Here is a 13,005-nt window from a genome sequence, read left to right as displayed (position 1 = left end):
TAATGCTCAGGGGTTACTCCTGGCTATGCGCTCAGAAGTTGCTCTTGGCTTGGGGGACCATATGGGACACCGGGGGATCGAACCGCGGTCCGTCCAAGGCTACCGCAGGCAAGGCAGGCGCACCTTACCTTTAGCGCCACCGCCCGGCCTCAAAATTGTAAATATTTTAATGGAAGATCTGATCTTGACAATTTACTTGAATGTGCTTAAGTTTTTAGTTCTAATCATGTGCACTAGCTAGTTTTTCGTGATTTCTGTATTTTCTTAGGACTTAAAATCTCCTTCTCTACACTTAGAAATTTGACAATAAGAGGACTCTTTGAGACATGCATTTATGAAAACGAGTATAAAACTGTATTTCTAAAATTATACAGTATTGCAAACCAATCACTTATAACTTAAACTTGAGGGTCAGAGCGATAGCACAGTGGGTAGGGCATTTGAATTGCATGTGGCCAATGCTGGTTTGCTATCTGGCATCCCATATGGTCCTCAGAGACTGCCAGGAGTAATTTATGAGCACAGAGCCAGGATTAATCCCTGAGCACTGTTGGGTGCGACCCAATAACAACAACAACAACAACAACAAAAAAAACCCACAAAAAAAACAAACTTTAAAGTTTTTGTTTTGTTTGAGCCATAACCAATAGTGCTCAAGAGCTTACTCTTGGCTCTGTGTTCAGGGTTCAATCCTGGCAGTGCTTGTGGACCAAAAGATCAAATCAGCAGTATGTAAGGCCTTAAGCCTATACCCCTATACTATCTCTTCAGCCCTGAGGAAAACTGAGCTCTTTTTGGTGGGGATCAGAGTGATAGTATAGAGGGTAAGAATCTTGTCTTGCAAACAGCCAATCCAAGCTCCATTTCTGGCAAAGCATAGGGCTTCCCAAGTGCTGTCAGTAGTGATCACTGAGCAGAGCCAGTAGTAAGCCTTGAGCACTGCTAGGTGTGTTACCACCACTCCTCCAATCTTCAAATAAACTCATGGTTTACCAGAGCATCTCTGGTGTAGCCCTGGTAGAGCAGCATCACATCCTTGGGCACTACATTAAATAGTCAGCCTGGTTGGTTGAGACTAGCTAGGAACCAAACCTGCCCCAATTCTACTTTAAGTAATACCTTGGTGACTCCTCCAAATTAAACCCAAACAAAAACTTTATTATTATTATTATTATTTTTAATGAACTTTATTTTTCAATAATTACATTACTATTTAATTCTTTTTTGTTTGTTCGTTTGCTTTTTGTGTTATACCCGGCAGGCAGTGCTCAGGGGTTACTCCTGGCTCTATGCTCAGAAATCACTCCTGGAAGGGCCTGGGGATCATATGGGATGCCGGGATTCGAACCACAGCCCTTCTGCATTCAAGGCAAATGCCCTACCTCCATGCTATCTCTCCGCCCCCCCCCCAAACAAAAACATTTTAAGGAGAACTTCCAGTGGTGCTTGGGGTCCTGCAGGTCATTACTAGCAATGTTTGGCCCATATGTTAGCACAAAGACTTGATGCTCAGGCCTGAAGTATTAGGGTTCACTAGGGACACCACAGTGCCAGGGGCATGTAATATTCTGGATTGAATTGAAGGCTTCACACATCATTTGAATGATCCCTTAGGGTCTCTTTATTTCATCACACTTTTTTTTTTTTTTGGTCTTTTGAGCCATACCTGGCAGTTATGGTCTGGCTCTGCACTCAGGAATCACTCCTAGTGGGCTCAGAGGACCATATGGGATGCTGAGGATTGAACCTAGGTCAGCTGTATGCAAGTAAAGTACTCTACCCACTGTGCTATCACTCCAACCCTATTTTATTACTTGCTAATAATTCTTGTGTGTGTGTTTTGGACCATTTGTGGCAGGTTGCTTGGCAGTCACTATTAGCAGTGCTTGGGGATGATGTGCCAAGAACAGAACCTTGGTCTCCCATAAATAAAACTTGTATTATGATCCCTTCAAATGATCTTTTTTCCCAGTCTTTGTAAACTTTTGTTTTGGGGAGTCATATCCAGTGTTATTCAGACCTACTCAGGACTCATACAAAACTTTAGTTCTTTTTGTTTTATTTTTGGGTCACACCCGGCAGTGCTCAGGGATTACTCCTGGCTCTGCACTCAGAAATCACTCCTAGCAGGCTCAGGGGACCATATGGGGTGCCAGGATTCAAACTATCTGTCCTGGATTGGCTGAGTGCAAGGTGCCTTACCGCTGTGCTATCTCTCTGGCCCCAGAACTTCAGTTCTTTAATGTGAATCCTAGGATAACTCTGAATTGTTTTTTGTCTATTTCCTTACCTACTTTTCATCTGGCATATGAATGAAATAATCTAATACGTATATTTCTCTCTCTTTTTTTAATTTTTAATTTTTTTTGGGGGGCACACCTGGCAGCGCTCAGGGGTTACTCCAGGCTCTACACTCAGAAATCACTTCTGCAGGCTTAGAGGACCATATGGGATGTTGGGATTCGAACCACCAACCTTCTGCATGCAAGGCAAACGCCCTACCTCCATGCTATCTCTCTGGCTCCTTATATTTCTCTTTAAGGTTAATTTTGCTTAGCATGACACCCTTCAATCCTATTCATGTTGTTGAAAATCATAAGATTTCTGGGGCCAAAGAGATAGCATGGAGGTAAAGCATTTGCCTTGCATGCAGGTCAGTGGTTCGAATCCCAGCAACCCCTATGGTACACTGAGCCTGCCAGGAGCAATTTCTGAGTGTAGAGCCAGGAGTAACCCCTGAGCGCTGTCGGGTGTGACCCCCCCAAAAAAAACAAACAAACAAAAAAAGAAAATCACAAGATTTCATCTTTTCTTCATTTTTTATTTAAGGGCCACACCCAGCAGTGCTCATGACTTTTTTTCTGGCAGGTTAGGGGGCCATATGGGTTGCTGGTGATTGAAACCAGGTGGGCTGTGTGCAAGGCAAGTGTCCTTGAACTGTGGCTCTGACTTTCTCTGTAAACATTTTTTTAAAAGTTCATTTGTATTTATCTACCTGTGATTTTATTCTACATTTTTATAAGGGTCTCCCCTGATAATGATCAGGTCCAGGTCCAGTGGTGCTAAGACATCAGTAGTATACCTGTTAGTATTGGGTGTGGGAAATAGGTAAACCAGTGCCAAGGATTGAACTTGAAGCTTTTTTTTTTTCACTCAGGGGTTGCTATTTTTAGGCTCGGGGGATCATATGGGATGCTGGGTATTGCACCCAGGGTCAACCAAGTGCAAGGCAAACGCTCTATCCACTGCACCATCCCTCTATTCCCTGAAGCATTTTCTTTTTCATAGAATTGAAACATTTCAATTCTATGTGTTATGATGCATGGTTAATAACCAAATATTTTTAAATAGCTGCTTTGTCTAACAATGTGCCCTAAAGTCATTTCCAAATACTCTGTCACTTCTAGATTGATTTCTGGCAGCCCTTTGGCAATAAATCTTAGGGTTGAGGATGTGACTCAAGTGGTAGAGCACAAGAATCCAATCCCCAGTGCTACAACAAATATACCGTATACACTCAAGTATAAGCTGGCCCTTTAATTTTTACCCTAAAAACAGGAAAAATTTAGTGACTCAAGTTAAGCTGAGGTGGAAATGCAGCAGTCACTGGTAAATTTCAAAAATAAAAATATATACCCAAAACAATTACAATAATCGAGGAATCAGTAGGCTAAATGTTTTTCAATATTTATTGCTAAAGAAAAACTGTAAACTAGCAACAATAACTTTAAATAAAGTGCAGAAAACCATAGCTTAACAGGTAATCAAGGGCCCAGATAGATAGCACAGCGGCGTTTGCCTTGCAAGCAGCCGATCCAGGACCAAAGGTGGTTGGTTCGAATCCCGGTGTCCCATATGGTCCCCCGTGCCTGCCAAGAGCTATTTCTGAGCAGACAGCCAGGAGTAACCCCTAAGCACCGCCAGGTGTGGCCCCAAAACCAAAAAAACAAAAAACAAAAAACAAAAAGACAAAAAAACAAAACAAAACAAAACAGGTAATCAAACTAAATCACAAAGGTTAAAATCCTTCAAAACTACATCCCACCTCCTCCCTCAGCTGTATCTGATGTGAAGGCATCAGCACAGACATTGTCATCATTCCTGAGTTCGCAGATATCATCATCACTGCTGTCGGTCTCATACAAAGCACAGAACATTGTGGGTTAAATAGTTCAATGGCATATAGTTCAGTTGAACTGCCAACCTCTTCAGCTCAGCAGGGCCTTGTGGACTGAGCTGAAGCACCTCCCCCTCCAGCAGATGGCAGAAGATGACTGGAGACTGTGCATTTGATTCGGTGTGTGCTACCAGAATATAAACCAAGTTCGGGTTTTTGGCACAAAATTTGTGTCGAAAATTCAGCTTATAATCGAGTATATACGGTAATTCAGGTGGCTGGAGTCCTTCACACTACTGCTTCTGAAGTCCAAGGAATACAAGCCACCCAGGGCCACTAATTCAATACCAGGAAAGTTAGTATAGTTGCACAACACAGAAGTAACACAGAGAATGCAGAACAAGTCCAAATAATGGTTATAAAAATGGTCATTCATTGAAACTGGGAGAATAGATTAGAAAGTTTTAAAGAAATGCAAAATGGAGGGCTGGGGAGATAGCTCAGCAGTAAAGGGTCATGGGAACTGACTTCAAACTCTAATGCCACATGGCCCAAGCAGCTTGATAATAAGAGCCCAACGATTCAGGAACTGCCTGGGAGTTTTGCATCCTTGGTTCTTGTGTCCAGCTGCCTAAGTTGACAGGCTGCTGAGTTATCATTGGAAGTGCCCTAGGGCTTCTCAGAAAGTTTTGGGAGATTCCACACCTTCCCCATGTCATCCACTACAAAATACTATAACAAAATAGACAACAAAGGGGTTCAACAGTAGGCCAAATAAAAACAACAACAGTAAATTATGCAAATTGAAAAACAATGCAATAAAGTTGAACCAGAGTAGCAAAAGAGAAAAAAATAATTAAAACAACATCCAAAACTACCTTGAAAACTCTGGTATACCAAGAGAAATAATATTCTTACTATATGAAACACAGAAGAGTTTTGGACAAAACAAGTATTTGAGAAAACGATAGAAAACTTTGCAAATTTGGAAACAGAAAAAGACATTAAGGTAAAAAGAAGTTCAACGAGTTCCAAATAAAGACACATAAAGGTTAGGGGTCAGAGAACTAGCATAGTGGGAAAGGTACTACTTGCCTTTCATGTACCTGACCTAGTTCAATCACCTGCTATGGTCCCCTGAACTGTGCCAAAATGATCTCTGAGTGCAGAGCCAAGAGTAACCTTGAAAACTTTCAGGCATTTCCCCCCCCCCAAAAAAAAAGAAAAGAAAAGAAGGAGTGGAGCAAAAGTTAAAAAGATATATAAAGGAGGAACTGGAGTGGTTGTGCAATCGATAAGGCATCTGCCTTGTCCGAGCTAGCCTAGGACGAACCAAGGTTTGATCCCCTTTTGTCCCATAAGGTTCCCCAACCTTATTCTTTTTCAACAAAAATTGTAGTGGCTAGAAAGGAAAAATCTTCAACCAAGAATGCTGCCATTTAGTTGGGTTGAAAAATTTTTTGTGTGTGTTTTTGGCCACATATGGCGATGCTCAGGGGGTAACTCCCAGCAGTGTTTGAGAGAACATATAGGCTGCCGAGGTTCAAACCCATGTCAACCTTGAGCAGAGCAAGCACCTTACCCACTGCTTCTGCTCCTGACTGGGTTTACATTAAGAATTAAAGACTAAGAATTTCCCAGATAGGTGCCAGTGAGATAGCATGGAGGTAAGGCGTTTGTCTTCCATGCAGAAGGACGAAGGTTCGAATCCCGGAATCCCGTATGGTCCCATGCCTGCCAGGGGCGATTTCTGAGTGTGGAGCCAGGAGTAACCCCTGAGTGCTGCCGGTGTGACTCAAAAACAAAAACAAAAACAGACAAACAAAAAAAAGAATTTACCAGATAAATAAAAGCCAAAAGAATTAATGACTAAAATAGATCTTGTGAGGGAGTTTCTCTACACTAAAAAGAAATAGTCCTAATATCCAGAAGCCATACATAAAAATAGGTTTCTCTGGAAAAGATGAATGAAGATATAGTAAAGGATCATTAGTTTGAAATAAGGATGTGAAGTTCAACAGTGAAAACAAAGTGGTAATAGCGCAAAATGTAACGTTTGGAATGTGATCAAATAAAGTATTAACTTGATAGAGAACATGAATATGGTAACAAAGCATATATAACAATAATAATTAGTCAACTATTGAAAAAGGAATGAGATCTTTTAATTTTTGGTTAATATGCATAGAAAAAAACAGCAAAATAAGTCACGTGAAGAGGACAAATATCATACATGCTTTTATTCATGTGAAAGATAAGGAAAGCTAAACATCTGAATGATGAAAATAAAACAAAACAAAACAAAAGCAAACCCTTAGATTCAGAACTATAGTTACCAGAGGAGAAGTGGAATAACCAGTGTAAAATGGGTAAAAATCTACTGAATGGTGCTGAAAGGTTGCTTTCTTTGGTGTTATGGTCTACAAAGATGTAATATTATAAGGCAGTAGACCTGAAACTTAAAGCCCATCATTTTTGTAATCACTAATAAGCATTTTTATTGCTCAAGCTTTTCAAGCTATTGTCTATAGTTCTCTAATGTGGCTCTATGTAAGAATTACCTGAATGTGTCTATAAACAACCTAGTCCTAGAGATCCTGATTCAGTGTTAAATTTAGACAAATATAATAAATTGGCTGAACAATGTATCAATATTACTTGAGTATTTTATTTATTTTGGTTTTTGGGCCATACCTGGTGATGCTCTGGGGTTACTCCTGATTTGCACTCAGAAATTGCTCCTGGCTTGGGGGACCATATGAGGCACTGGGGATCAAACTCAGATCAGTTCTGGATCAGCTGCATGCAAGGCAAACGCCCTGTCGCTGTCCCATCGCTCTGGTCCCTTGCAGTATTTTAAATGGATACAGTGATGTGACAGTACTATACCTATCAAATATGGCCCAATGTCAGGACCAGTCAACCTTTCCTTCTTCTTGCCCAAAGTGGGAGTGCTGGAATGATGGAGCGAAAGGTGGTAGCCTGTTGCAAGTGGGGGTGGTGCTATTTACTGGCCTTAAAAAGGGCCATACTGTCTTGGTGTGAGTGTACTGAGTGATTCTTTTTCTAAAAGGGGTAGCAGGCAAATAAGTATGGGAAACTTTGCAAAGAGCACACTAAATTTGCATTAATCTAAACTTCAGAAGCTCCTGCTCTCCAAACTCCTCAACAAAACCAATTCCTCATTTTTCAGCTCAGACTACAACTTTTCCGGATTTTGTACTGCTATGGAAACTGCATGCATTTATCAACCAGTGTCCTTTAATATTCCAAACTAGGGCTGGAGTGATAGTACAGTGGGGTGAGCTTGGCGCTTGTCTTGCATGTGGCCGACCCGGGCTCGATTTTCTGAACCATCCCATATGATCCCCCATGCCCTGCTAGGAGTGATTCCTAAGCTGAGAGCCAAGAGTAACCCCTGAGCACTGCTGGGTATGCAAAAAAATTCCAAACTAAATTGCATAAAATGAGAACACAAATAGTAAAACCTGGATTCCTAGAAACAAGCTGTTCACATTGATTCAATATAGTTGTGATAAGGAATCCTCTCTAATAGAAAGTGAACCAACGAGTGAGCCAAGAATCAAGGGCAGGAATGCAGGCTTATACTCTCAGAATTATACTCGATGCAAACACCAGATAGGATCCAATTGACTTGACTAGATTTGATTCCAACACATACATATTTCAAGCAAAATAATTAACCACAAGTTATGCAGTGAAATCAGTTCTCTTTCCCAAAGAATCTTTCTAGTACTAATATCTATAAATGAACATAGAAAAGAACTTTAAATATGTTTTGGGGGACAGAGTGATAGCACAGTGGTAGGGCATTAGCCTTGCATGCAGCCGATCCAGGACGAACCTTGATTCGATCTCCAGCATCCCATATAGTCGTCGTCCCCCCCCCCCCCCCCGAGCCTAGGAGCAATTTCTGAGCGTATGTGTAGCAGGGGCGTAACCCCTGAGTGTCATAAGGTTGTGGCCCCAAAAGCAAAAAAACAAAAAAACAAAAACAACAAAACTTGTTTTTGGGACACACACGGACTAAGACTTGATGTCCAAGCTACCTGTAGCATTACCCATTTCCTATAACTACAAAAATCTTCAAAATCTCAACCTAGTCTGATTATCCATTAGTTGAAATTTCAGAATTTGTCATAGATTTGTCATATATTTTAATTTTATGTAACCTCTTTGTTTGGTCTGGGTTACCCTGGTTCTGCACTCAAGAATCACTTCTGGTGGGCTCTAAGGGACCATATATATGGATCAAACTCAGTTGCACTTGTACCTGCTGTAATATCTAGCTAGGCCCAACAACATATAAATTTTTGGGTTTTGTTTTTGGGTCATATCCAGTGATATTTGGGGCAAGAGAGTGTTCTAGTCCTTTGAGCTACTTCCCAGTCTCAATATAACTTTTTATTTTTTGGTTTTGGAGACACAACCAACAGTGCTCAGGGATCACTCCAAGCAGGTCTTTAGGACCATATGGAGTGTTGGGTACCTGAACCTGGGTTAGCCACGTGCCAGGCATTTCACCCTACCTATAGACCCAGCTCCCCAGTGTAATAATTTTAAAGTTGAGAATAGAGCACGTATAAGGCCAGTGTCAGTGGGCATGTGGTAGAATGCTTGCCTTGCATGATGCCCATCATGAATTCACATCTCTGGCTTTTCCATATGTTCCTGCAAGCAGTAGTTCTTAGTACAGAGCCAGGAGTAACCCCAGCACCACTTTGTGTGGCCTATTCCCCTCCCCACCACAGATCACCAAACTTTTTCCCTTCAGACACTCATAGTATTTCTGGAAATTAACAAGAGAACTGATATACTTAAGATGCAATTTGCACAAATCAGTAGCTGCCAAGTATTCTATTAAGACTTCAACAAATTTTCTTCATAAAATCAGGATGTGATCTGGCTTGTCTCAAAGTAACAAATTTGCAGGAAAAAGGACACTGTTATACTCTTTTAACATTTAAGTACAGAAATATGGGAAAGCCTGAGAGATGGTAGGCTATCTCTCAAGGATGCTCACTTTGCATAGGGTTGATTCAAGAAACCCACTGGGAGATCCCTGAGCAAAGAGCCAGGAGTAGTACTACTGGACGTGGTCCCCAAAATATAAACCAAACAAGAAAAAATGGTGTGGCGTGCTGGTGTGTGTGTGTGTGTGTGTGTGTGTGTGTGTGTGTGTGTGTGTGTGTGTGGTGTGTGATGTGTGTGTGTGTGGTGACAGGAAGCAAAGATAAATGAAATCCAGGGAAACTCTAATGATAATATAGATAATATAGGTCTCCAACTGAGTAAAACGCCTTATTAGTTACCAATTGCATTCTAACTTATTATCATCCTTGATCCCTCATCAAGTAAACTGAGTGAATATATGGGGTTTGTTTCTTTTACAGTAAATATATTTTTCCAGTTATAAATTTAGGCTTAAATATAAGTATCCACTTTCTTTATCTGCAATTGATTTTTTTTTAGTAAAGCAAGATAATTTCGGGGGGGGGGTGTTTTGGGCCACACTAGTGGTACTCAGGAGTTACTCCTGGCTCTGCACTCAGAAATCGCTCCTGACAGGCTGGAGGAGACCATACATGGAATGCCAGGAACCGAACCTGGGCTGGTCCTGAGTTGGCTGCATGCAAGGCAAAAAAACCTACCACTGTGCTATTGCTCTGGCTCAGCAACAATAGATTTTATTAAAATAAATTTATTTAGAACGATCTGAGGGGAGGAGGAAGAAAGGAAATATGTTTTCAATAGAACACAAGCTTCTCCAAAATGGAAACAAGCCTTTGAGATTCAAGGGAGAACAGGGGTAAGTCCTTTACTTGCATTAGTACATATAAATGGCAATACTACTATCAAAAGATTGTTTTAGTATCTAAAATTTCATCTTTTGCATAACAATGATAAAGCACATTCAATTAGTTTTGTGAAAATATAAATCATAGCTGAAAAGAAGTGACCGACACTATTTTCAGTTTATAGTCATAGTTTCAATTATCATGGCCTTTCATACTTAATACTTTCTCAGAATTCATTGTAAATACATTTGAGCTAGAAGTCCATGCTCTTTTCCATGTTGATCTAAGAAATAAGCAGCATATAAATAAGATCCATACCTGGGGGACTTAGGATGTAATATAGAACCTGGAGAGTATGAGAGGAAGGCTTGAAACAAAGAAAGAGATTTAACTGAAACCTCCCTGATGTTCAAAAGTCTTTTTATGTTTGTCTGTTTTGGGGCCACAACCTGGTGGTGCTCTGGGATACTCCTGGCTCTGCCCTCAGGAATCCCTCCTGGCAAGTTCTGAGAAACATAAGGATGCGAGGATTGAAACCTGACTCTGTCCTGGATTAGCAGTGTGCAAGGCAAATGTCTTACCACTGTGCTATCACTCAACCCCCCCCAAAAGGTTTTCATTGGCTGTATTCTGTCTCTACAGCTAGTTGCAGAATGCTAACAGCCAAGTTCTCTGCCTTTTCTTCCTTTTTTCCAACTGAAGGAGAGTATTTACCACATTTGAGATTCCATAATCCCTGTTAATTAAGGTCTAAATGTCACTTTCCTACACATGGTTTCCAAATATACTTTGTCCTTGGTCTGTTTTTTTGTTTTGTTTTGTTTTGTTTTTGGTTTTAGGGCCACAGCTGGTGGTATTCAAAGCTTTGCACCGAGGCTATGCACTCAGGGTTCAATTCTGTTTGTTTTTTTGTATTTTAGGGAAGGGGGTCACAAAAGGCAGCACCATATGGGATGCTGGGATTCGAACCACCTCCAGTCCCTGAATCAGCTGCATGCAAGGCAAAGGCCTATAGCTGTGCTATCTCTTCGGTCCCTCAGGGATCAATTCTGGCACCACTCAGGGATACTGATTTTTTTTCCCTCCCCCTAAGGGATACTGTTGATCAAACGTAGGTCAGGAGCTGTGTAAGTACACCTACTATAATGTACAGTGTTGCTCCCTAATGGTAGTTGTTATTTTGTTATTGTTTGTTTCTTTTTAAAGAGAAAAGTCTTCATGCCTTCCCAAAGAGCTCTCAAAGTTTTCAGATTTGGAATTGAAAGCTTGTCTCCATCAAATCTTTTCCCTTTTTTTTTTTGTGTGTGTGCGTGGTTTTTGGGTCACACCCAGCAGTGCTCAGGGTTATTCCTGGTTCCAGGCTCAGAAATTGCTCCTGGCAGGCACAGGGGACCAAATGAGACCCTGGGATTCGAACCGATGACCTCCTGCATGAAAGGCAAACGCCTTACCTCCATGCTATCTCTCCGGCCCCAAATCTTTTCTCTTTTATAGTTAAAAGCAAATACAAAGATGCCAGTAGTAGATGGATCTTTCCTAAATTCAACCCATTTCCACACTACTGTAGTCACAATCTTTGCTTATTAAAAATTTCTACTGCCTTCAAATTGTGGTTTAAACAAAATTTAATTATGTTATTTCTCTCAATAACACTCGTTTCTCTACCTGGGTATGACCATTCTACTTTCTCCTCATTTCAGGGGATTTAATCAAAACTAGCAGTAGAACAGATTCCCCCCCCCAACACACACACACACACACACACACACAGCAACTAGAGACACCCTCACAGCTGTACCTCAGTTAATATAGCACTTGCTCCTCACAAAACTCTATCATGGTATTAAGTACTCTGATTATCGGCTTCTACCACCCATGCCAACAGTAAGAAATTATCATCAACTAACATTTAAAAACAATCTATAATGATTATTGTGACTAAGGATGCATGGGATCAGAAAACTTATGAGCTAGACAACATTTTTTTTTTTTTAGAGCAAAGCTGAGGGCGTAAGTCGTGAGAATGTGCTCAACGTTCCAGACTGCTGTGATAAGAACTCAGGGTGACCTGGACTGCGTGTTCCTGTGGTTCCTGTGGCTACATATTAAGTAGATCAAGGCCTTGTTGGAACAAAAATTGCAAAGATTTACAATCGGCCAGTTACAAGATTCAAGAAGCTGTCATTATCAGAAGAGGCTGGAAAATGTATGACTTCAAGTAATCTCCCACTACAGGGGGCTAGTTTAAATCCTTATGACTTCCTTCCAGGAAACAGCCCCCTCCACTATCTCAAAAGATGCCTTCACAGGTGTTCTGAGGAAAACCACCCCCCCAAACAGTCACCGAGTTTACTTAGTTTCATGGTGACAGAAGCACAAATAAACAACCATTTAGATAGGCAGCAACAAAAACTATTGCAAAAATGCACTATTCTGATTTGCTGAAGATGACAAAGAATGCTCAAGGCAAACTACCACTCCTTTAGGTTTTCTAGTTTATCTCTAATTTCCAAGGCAAAAAATGCTGTAAAATAAAATCCATTTGTATACTTCAAACTTAACATAAAACCCAGGCCTCCAGTTTACAGAGGAGGAAAAATGTAGCTTAAAGAAGTTACACAGGGCCCGGAGAGATAGCACAGCGGCGTTTGCCTTGCAAGCAGCCGATCCAGGACCAAAGGTGGTTGGTTCGAATCCGGGTGTCCCATATGGTCCCCCGTGCCTGCCAGGAGCTATTTCTGAGCAGACGGCCAGAAGTAACCCCTGAGCACCGCCGGGTGTGGCCCAAAAGAAAAAAAAAAAAGTTACACGAAGTTACAAGGTTTCAACTTTCTATCCAGGCACCCGGTCCCTACAAGGTAAGTTTTTTTGAGTTTGACAATGTAACACCAACTCCTCTTCCAACTCATTTTCAAGCGTCGCAGTCACTAAAGTCGGCGAAAGGCTGCTGCCTCGTCTCTCAGCCACAACTCAGTGATAAAGCGCATCTAATAGAAGACAAACTCCAGTAGAACACACATCTTAACAGAAGACAAACTCGAGTTTAACACATCTAGTAGGAGACAAACT

The sequence above is a fragment of the Suncus etruscus genome, chromosome 7, assembly GCF_024139225.1.
Source record: "Suncus etruscus isolate mSunEtr1 chromosome 7, mSunEtr1.pri.cur, whole genome shotgun sequence".
Taxonomy (NCBI): domain Eukaryota; kingdom Metazoa; phylum Chordata; class Mammalia; order Eulipotyphla; family Soricidae; genus Suncus; species Suncus etruscus.
The sequence above is the reverse complement of the archived record's forward strand: the minus strand, read 5'-3'. Positions refer to the sequence as shown.